Raw genomic sequence first — 7,821 nt, forward strand, 5'->3', positions numbered from 1 at the left:
TCTATCTATCTATCTATCTATCGTTCTATCTATCTATCTATCTATCTATCTTCTCGTTCTCTGTGTTCTTGTCGCTGAAGGTTCACCGCACATCTGAGGGGCTGCACCTGTTTTTTCTCTCACGTCAGTGTGAGTCTGAGCAGAAACAGATGTTCTCATTTCACTCTTTCAGAAAAACAAAACTCCATCAGTAGCTGAATGATTAGTCCGTGTCAGTTAACGCTGATATCAGATGATGTGATTTCCAGATAAGAGATCCATTATTCAGAAAACCTCTCGTTTGTTTCCTCTGTTTAAACTGTGACGCCGACAACATTTCAGCACAGGCACAACACTGATCTAATACCTGCAACACCTGCTCATCTGATCCCATCAGCTACGGCACAACGGCTCCCAGCATCATTACAATACTCTTCTATCACCCTTAATGTGTTTTACCCTTACCTTGATAACTGCTCTTCTTCCAGTGAATGAATCTAATACAGCTAATGTGTCCGTTCACTAGTGCTCACATCGGAACATCTGACACATATTTATCACTCAAACACACATGCCATCTCAGCCTTCCTGACACATTTCCTTTCATTGGCATCGCTTTTCTCAAAATACATTTGAGTAGAAACATTGCATCAGTTATGACATCATTCATCATCAGTCACATTACACCTTCATAAAATCTGTCGATATGAGAACAAACGCATGCGCTATAATCTTCTGCAGAGCTGATTTCAGCCGAATCACATCATGTAACTCAATCAACACTGAACTAAAACTACACATTCAAAACAACTATAATTTGACGCAGTGTATTGGTAGTTAGTATGCTACAGTTTAAGAAAAGGGCACAATACTGAAGGAATTTTCCATATTAATTTTTCACAGGTATTTTAAATTACGCACTGTATTTTGTGTTTTAGGTTTACAGGAAATATCTGTAAACTTAACATAATATCCTGCCAGAAAATGATCAGTACCTTTTCTGCTTTTCTTACAGTGTACCTAACTGATCAACAATAATAAGAACAAACTGTGTATCATAACTGAAAGAAATATTATTGAACTATTGCGGCTAGCAGCTTGATTCACATGATGCACCTCTATACTGCTGGGTACTTCTCTCCAACTCACTACAGACTGACTTTCTGTGTAATTTAGAGGGAAAATGCATGCCTTTGTATCATTTTATTCACTTATTCACAAAAGTTGCCAAATAAATTTAAAAAAAATTCAAAAAGTTGCTAAATCTAGCAACAAAATGCTGGAGGCGTTTTTCACAAAGTCACGCTAAAACATTCATAAGAGCACTAGACAAAGATCTTATCATACATGTATATCAATGCTTACTAATGAAAACTATTACAGTCTTTAGTATTGTTGCATGAATAATAAAGAATAAAAAAATGATCCACCCCTAAACTAAAGTATTAACAAATTTGAATGCAACAAATCAGGTCTAATTTAACAATGCCCACCCCAAAAAAAAACATCTACATGTCTATATATGTTTATATGTATGAGTTGCATTTGTAGGCGTTATTAAAGCACAATCCCTGACCTCGTTTTCAAACCCTGCTTACAGCCACATTTACAGCACAACAGCTAAGTTTCCATAATTGGTTCTGTTATGTTCCTGTTTATCACTGTGAAGCTGCTATGACACACTCTGTATGTGAAAAGCGCTACAGAAATAAAGGTGATGTAGCCTAGAAGATAAAATAAGAAATCATCCGATGCCTGTTTCTTATATTTTTCCATTCTGACCATTACTACTCCTCAACCAGTCGGTAAAGACTGCCTTAAAAGGTAAAGCTGAAAACCACACTGAAGGATCCCATGAAGACGAAATGTGACCCAGGAGCACAAAACCAGTCATAAGGGTCAATTTTATGAAATTGAGATTTATACATAATCTGAAAGATGAATATTAATAAGCCTTCCATTGATGTATGGTTTGTTAGGATAGGACAATATTTGGCTCTATTTCATACGAACACCCTGCAGTGAAACTATAACAGCAATGTTAGTTATAGATACAGCACAGAACGATCTTGCATTGATGTATGATGCAACTGAATCCTACAAATCAGGGTTCATCAGCATTGCACATTTCTAAAAGTCTCACTTCTGCAACACGTTATAATCTTCAAATGACACATCAACCAAGTGTGATTTCTGCTTTCTAATACTAGGAATAATGCAGCTCTCCCTTCAGTGCAATGAAGCCCAAAACAACCAAACTACAAAACGGTTTTCTAATTAATGAAACTTTTAACATTTTGAACTTCATTGCATTGTGTTTTAGGGTTCACGGAAATGTCTGTAAAATTGCTGGATAATGTCCCGGCATACAATTATCAATTCATTTTCTGTATTTATGTTTGTTTATTTTGCCAGATCAGATCTTAAAACCAATTGGAATTATTTTAATCTATTACATCAAAGCCATTAAGCACTAATCAAGTTTTTCAAACGTTGGTGTACTTCTTTTAGCCTGAAGACAACATTAGTGAAGAGCTTGAGATGATTTGAGTGAAATCAAGGTAAATATCACTTAAACAGAACATTTTATTCATTTTTTACATTTAGTGTCATTTGAATCAAGCTGTACTTTTTTTTGCAAAAAGTTATACAAAAATGTGATCGTATTTGCATTTTGGACACATAAAATGCTGGTTATTAAATGGACAGACATGGCTTGAGATGCAGCAGAAATTGCACTAATGATTCTGTTGAAGATTGTTAGTGCAAAAACTGAGCCCATAGTTTAGACAAGCCTATTTATAACACACACCTGCCTGTAAACAACATGTTGGGGAAGTTATTTTAATGCTGAACTTATGAAAGTAGGATACTCTCATTTAGATGCAGTTTCGTTCGGCTGTTTTTGGCCAATTTCAACCTTTCAATTGAGACCCAAACTCACAGATTCAGGCGAAACCAGAGAAACTTTCACAGCTTTTCACGATGGCCTTTTAGCTCAAGTCTACAGCATTAAATTAAAATGAAATTCAACCATTCAACAGAGATGCGCTGAACGAACAAACCTGCAGTGATCCGCATCAAACCCGCCTCACAAAGCTACAGACTCCAATATGATTTAAGCAGAAATACTGAAGTCGAGCAGGTTTTTGGCAGCGGGTGATCTGCGCTGTTCTCGCTTCCTCCTTCACTGCAGGAGGGACTGGTTTAGTCTAGTTTAGTCTGGTTTACTGATCAGGTCCAGCTGATCCAAACGCTGCCAGCAAACGTGTTTCATTTATAACTCCAAAAATATTCATGACCGCTTATGAACCAAACCGGCTCACATTCCCATTAAACAAAACCAGTTTACCTTCTGACAAGAAGTCTAACCCCAAATAACCTCTCCATCGACCACAAGTGAAAGAGTTTCAGATAAAGCTGAGCAGGCCTAGAGTTAAACAGGATAGATACTGGTGATCTAGAGATCGAGGTCGGAAAAAAAAACATTTGTGGTTTTACCACAGCTCTAACACACACACACACACACACACTCAACAACAACAACAACTATCAGCAAAAGCATCAACTATCAGTGATTATTAACTATATAAAGAACAAATAAAAATAGTAAAGCAACTGATGCTATAATTGTCCAAGAGAGCTGTTATCTTCTTTCTTAGATTCACAAAATATCTAAACCACACACACCTCACACACTCACACACACACTCACACACCTAACACACACACACACACACCCACACACACACAGAGTGTGTTTACGAGAAAAGAGCTGCTACATCCTCCATCAGTCCCTCACACCTCTGCTGTCACATCCTTCTCTCTGTCCTCTGCTGTTTTCCATCCTCTAATCAAACACCATCATCATCTCTCCATCAGTCTGCGGCTGCAGCGCTTCTCTTCAGTAAATCATCTATATTTCTCCTGATAAATCATCTGTCCTGAGCCTTTAACCGAGCGCTGAGAGCCGATATAGAGGAATGCACTGACCTGCTGTCTCCATCTCACCACAAGCCAAATTTCAGATCACTGATTTACTCAAGCTTTCCGAGATAAAGGGTTTCCTTTTTCATTCTGTGTCTCTATTTTCGTTTGAAGAGAATAAAAGGGTAAAATCCTTGCGGTCTGCTTCTCGCTTCTGTAGAAACCACGTCTACTTCTCTCAGAAGAGCCTCTAAAAACCCCCGCGGCTTTCTTCCTTAAAATGTCCATCAGAGACTCAAAAAACACGCCATACAGTCTTTTTTTATGGCAGTCGGTGACGTTATTCGGCGATTTTAGCTAAATATTTATAAAACAAGAGAGGTTGTTACAGTAAAGGGCCGGAAATTAAGTTATCTAATACATTTTCTAATAGTAGTAAAACTAGTACCACTTTATGGTAACTTTCAGTAATTACAATTACAATCATTTTACATTGTAAGATCAAACATTATGAGCTAAAATAAATAAATAAAAGAAAGAAAGAAAGAAAAGAAAAGAAAAGAAAGAAAGAAAGAAAAGAAAAGAAAAGAAAAGAAAAGAAAAGAAAAAAAAAAGGTTATTATGTTCAGCTACCTTCAGGTTTGAATACATGGACTTGTCTTCTAGGTAGCCTACCACAGTGTTACCTGAAAACCAACAAAACAAAACACACACGAGTCCATTTTTCGCGGATTCAGAGTATATCTGGCGCCCCCTGCTGACACACCATCAGTGCTGTGGAGGAACTAGTTACATGTAACAGAATTACTTAAAGTCCGCATGAAATCAAAATTGACTTTATTTACTTTACTAGCGCACATAGCTAGTCTTGATGTGAACAATTAATCCGTGCAAGTTAATCCGCTGAAAAAAATAGTTTGTCTTGGAAATCTTTAATCAAAATCTGAACATTTGCTTCACTGATGACGTCAGTTTGACGGCCTGGGACAGTCTGGGGCAGAATATCTTTAACCACGCCCCTCCATCCGTTAGTTTGCTATGAGAGACAGAGAGGAGGGGCGCAAAAATAAAACCACGCCCTCTATTCAATATTCCGTTTCAGCTGGAAATACGTCACTACACTGAAATAAAGTCGGCAGCAACTTCCGTTTCATGCGGACTTTAATTTAATTGCAAAATAAATGTAACTGTAATCTGTTACAGTTACCGAGACAAAATATGCAATTAAATTACAGTTATGAAAATTATTAATTAACGATTACAACGGATTACATCTGAATATTTTCTCACACATAGGCTACAGATTTGATTGATTTCTTTCCCTCGTTTTTTTATCGGCTTCTCTAAAATATGAGACACCAATGTTTCAGGAGTTTAGGACACAGAATAGGACACATGCTTATTCAATAACTATGTAATTCCCTATTTGGGTTTATGTGTTTGCTTTATTTTTTCCAAGGCATTAGATGCCAGTGTCTTCTGTCAAAGATAATCTGATTTCAGAAAAACAGTATCATAGCTATTAAACTAGATCTTGTTGAGATTTTAAATCAGTATTTAACCTCATAATGACCTCAAAGTAAAAAGAGATGATTTTGTGGTGGCCGTGCTTTAGAATTCATTTTTTTATGATCTTAATTCAAGTGATGAAGAATTTCAAAAGTCTACTGTAATGTTACCCTGCCTGCTTTAAATGTTTCAAAATGATTAACATTGAATAGTTACACTACTTATTACATTTTAAATTAGGCTAACTTGTAATCTGTAACTTATGACATTTCCAAAGTAACCTTCCCAGCTCTGCACACCATACGACACAATGTTACGCACGTGTATGTTACACCTGTGTATCGCGTTATTGTCTGTTCTAAGCTAAAATAACATAAGTTGCAATGTCTCGTCATATTGTACAACATACAAGCTCTTACATTTAAAATGATTTCTATGCTGTTATCATAGACACAGACCTCATAAGAAATATCATGATTTATATGATAGCGTATAAACATGTTGTATTTTTATGTTATGCTTAAGTGAACATTTTGACATGATTGTTCTGAAAGACACAATTAGCAACAAAATGAAATTGGCAAAAGCTGTTTTAAAAAATGCATTATAAATCATTTATGCTATTGTTGCATTTACATTTTAAACATGAATAAAATTATTTTCAATATATCTATTTACAGTATTTGTCAGATTGTAAATGTATTTAAATGTATTCAGTTACAAAAAGCATTTTAACTTACAGACTCCAGATGTGTTTCCAGTCTCCAAAATCTCAATAATAAACCAAGCTTTAGTAGTAAAAACAGAAACTCTGGGGATTCTGCTCAAAATCTCCTTCGTTTTGACATTTCTGTGTTGAAAGTTTGGACTGAAGCAGACAAACACTGTCATATTGCAACACTAAGGTCAAAAATCACAAGATGAGCTAAATAAAATCACAAGATGTTTATCACAACCTAAGAATGAGGCAAGAATTGAGACACACTTTTATCAGAGTTTTGTTAAATGCTCATATGATGTGTGAGTCTGAACTTATCCTTTATCAGAGCAGATCAACAAATGTAAAGGTCATGACACTGAGAAAAAGATTTTAAAGGTTAGAAAACTGATCCAATGCTAAATCAATGCAAAAGCTTTCATTCACAATGACAATGAAATAGTAGTAGAAAGAAATATTGTACTATACTCAACAGACCGTTTTAAATCGCCTTGTAAATCAATGAAATATGTGCAGAAACTTTCTCATCTCATTCACAAATTCACACTGAATTCGCATGGCACGAAAACACTGAACGCTTCATTCTACACTATATTTATCTACGTTTATTTTCATCTTATTCGTCAGTTTGATCATGTCAGCATCTGTGATCCGAAGAGTGCTTGAATTATTCAGCAAGAAAGGTAATTAGATGACTAAAGTCAGTATTTGTTTGTGTAGGCAGTAGTGATGCAAAGTCCGATTCATTTCCGCGAACCGGTTCTTTTCGGACAGATCGGCTCATTGAACCGGTTCAAAAAGCCGATTAATCGGTTCCTGACGTCATCAAGCAATAACGTCTCTACGCATTTCGTTTCTAACTCAGTGCAATGTTGTATCAATGAAAAATTCAAATAAGTCATTTGTGTCAACACATATTGAAACATTCAAAAATAAAGTTATTTGTGTGAAAGCATATTGCTGATTATTACCATATAATTAACTTAAATGGTGTTTGTGGTCACAGCTTCATTAGCGGATCCTCAGATACGACGGACTGAGCAATATTGACTAGCCTACAACTCGGATAAGATTCCTAAAAGTTTCACACCTACAGCACACATTACAGACACTGATGCACAAACGCGGATATGTTCTACATGAATAAACCAGTCTTATAAACTCCTTGATTTCGCTTAAGCAACTTTAAATATAATATGCATGCACAATAAACTATTGTGAAGTTTATTTACATCACTCGACAGAAAGGTTTTTGCAAGTTTTAATAAAATGTAAATGAATAACTGTCATAATAAGCATATTTCCAGTACGCGCCTCAGGCTTGCACAGCCTTGTTTGCGATGGCGCCGACGCTGATGGCTGCCTCCGTGGCGTGCTCCGCAGTTGTTTTTATGTTTTTGTTAGTTTGTCCTGTCTTTAGTTATATCCCTGCAATCAGTTTCACCAGAGACGAATTGCTGGACATTCGGAAGTACATACCACCCGATATTTCACCGGTTTTCGATTATTCTGCTGGACATTGTTGTCAGGGGAGCTGCGGCGCTGATCAAGCGCTTCAGGACGCGCAGACAGGGGAAGCGAGCCGGCGCGCTCGTGAAGCTAAGGCAGCGCGGATTCAGAACGCCGTTGCCTAGCATCCATCTGGCGAACCTCCGCTCTCTACCCAACAAAACGGACGAGCTCCTTCT

The 7,821-nt window shown here is 36.7% G+C and overlaps 1 protein-coding gene across 3 annotated transcripts in view; it reads right to left on the reverse strand.

The window, feature by feature from the left end:
- LOC107738006 (interleukin-2 receptor subunit beta-like) overlaps window positions 1-6,229 on the reverse strand; it is a 15,352-nt gene extending 9,123 nt beyond the window's left edge. For 2 of the 3 annotated variants that reach the window (XM_016549664.1, XM_016549663.1), the window contains exon 1: window positions 6,156-6,229. The gene's annotated coding sequence lies outside the window, so the exon portion shown is untranslated. Of the gene's footprint in view, window positions 1-3,972; window positions 4,050-6,155 lie in introns of those variants that run through there. The other variant, XM_016549665.1, reaches the window with a different exon arrangement.
- Between the last annotated feature and the right edge of the window lie 1,592 nt (window positions 6,230-7,821).

This window comes from Sinocyclocheilus rhinocerous, unplaced genomic scaffold (assembly GCF_001515625.1).
Source record: "Sinocyclocheilus rhinocerous isolate Xijiao unplaced genomic scaffold, SAMN03320098_v1.1 scaffold2780, whole genome shotgun sequence".
NCBI lineage: Eukaryota > Metazoa > Chordata > Actinopteri > Cypriniformes > Cyprinidae > Sinocyclocheilus > Sinocyclocheilus rhinocerous.